The sequence below is a fragment of the Amphimedon queenslandica genome, unplaced genomic scaffold (assembly GCF_000090795.2).
Source record: "Amphimedon queenslandica unplaced genomic scaffold, v1.1 AMPQUscaffold_12830, whole genome shotgun sequence".
In the NCBI taxonomy this organism is placed as follows: Eukaryota; Metazoa; Porifera; class Demospongiae; order Haplosclerida; family Niphatidae; genus Amphimedon; species Amphimedon queenslandica.
In genome coordinates this window covers 28,339-29,991 of record NW_003546934.1, presented here as the reverse complement: position 1 = coordinate 29,991, position 1,653 = coordinate 28,339, and positions in this window count along the sequence as shown.

Below are 1,653 nucleotides of genomic sequence, written 5' to 3'. Positions count from 1 at the left end.
GGTCTTAACATTTTAAAGAAAGAAGGTATTAAAAAATAAATAACAGACAGTGCTGATATGAAGGAAAGACTGCATGCCTCCACTTAATAATGCAATAATAAAAATAGCTATTACAGATTTTGTTATCACAATAACACAATTTCCTTCATATTAGTAACAATTACATACGCTAATGACAAAAGGAATTGAGATTCTTGGCCAATACATTGTAAGTATGACAACATGACCTGATAGGACAACAAGATATCAGACTCATAACTCTTACTGTATATTGGAGTACTGCATGGGCATGCATAATCACAAGGAACACCTCTAACCTCAATTCTGCTATCTACAATACAATTCTGCATACCTGAAATATAATACTATACATACATGCACCTAAATTTCCCCCACGTTATTATTATTCCACTGTGTTGTTATTATTATTGACATTACTTTGATTATTTTGTACCATTAATTAACAATACAGTAGTTGTGCTAGTGTACATGTTATGCAATAGTATATCCCTGGTTGGATTAGACGGCAATGAAAAGAAGGAACAATCATTATAAAAATGTACAATGTACATGTACATCATAAAGTACATGCATGTGCTATAGCTTTTCATACAATGTATTGATCAAAACTTGTTAAAAAAATTAAAGAAAATTTTATGTTTCAGTTCTAGAAAATGTTGTACATGAATTGCATCACCAGTCATATACATAAACTACAAAAATTATTCAATCTGTGACTATAAATAGATAAATCCATAAAAGGGCAAAAATCTCCTAGTGCATAATACACTAAGCATTGTACTATACTCAGTGACATAATTGAAGTTTGTTATTATTAATAATAATTTAAAAGCAGTCACTACAACATTGTCATAATGACAAATAACTTAATATTATAGCAACAATGTCATTACACATACAATTTTAAGACAAAAGGGAATTACTTCTGCATTATCCTCACACACACACACACACTCATGCATACTTAACTACTTTAATGAATCTCATAATTGATTAGAACTCCACACATACTGTAAGTAGTGGGTGTAGTACTATAGTAACTATACTAGTGGAATGTGGTTTGAAGGGTTTGAGCATCATTATACGTACACTTGAAGAAATAATGTGTTAAGTGTTGCATTTGTTCATAGATTGGTTAGTGAATTGGTTTGCAAGGTTTGCACAATTTGCTGTAGCCTTAAGACAAGTATATTACCATAGTAAATGCACTGTATACCCAATGCTACCTGCTTTTGGTACATTATGTATATTTTTATAATTGTTTCTGATACACATAAATGCCTTTATGTTGTGCATCAACTGTTTAGCTCACTTAGCATGCTTTGTGGGAAACCCTGCAGCCAGAAATGATTAATTGTGGCTTGCTATGTTAATTTATATCATTAATTTAAAATTTATGTCGTTCATACAAAATGGTAAAACAAAGCAAAATTTCATTGAACAATTGAGCAAAATGGTTCAAAAATATTCAATATGACTGTTAATTCAGGTTTTTGCAACACTTACTGAAAAAAATCCCAAATCACAATTATAACACATACAACAACAATACATTGTTTCAAGCTAATACAGTCACACACACACACTTGACTACTTTACATAAATCTCATAATAACCGACTGGAATGTCATC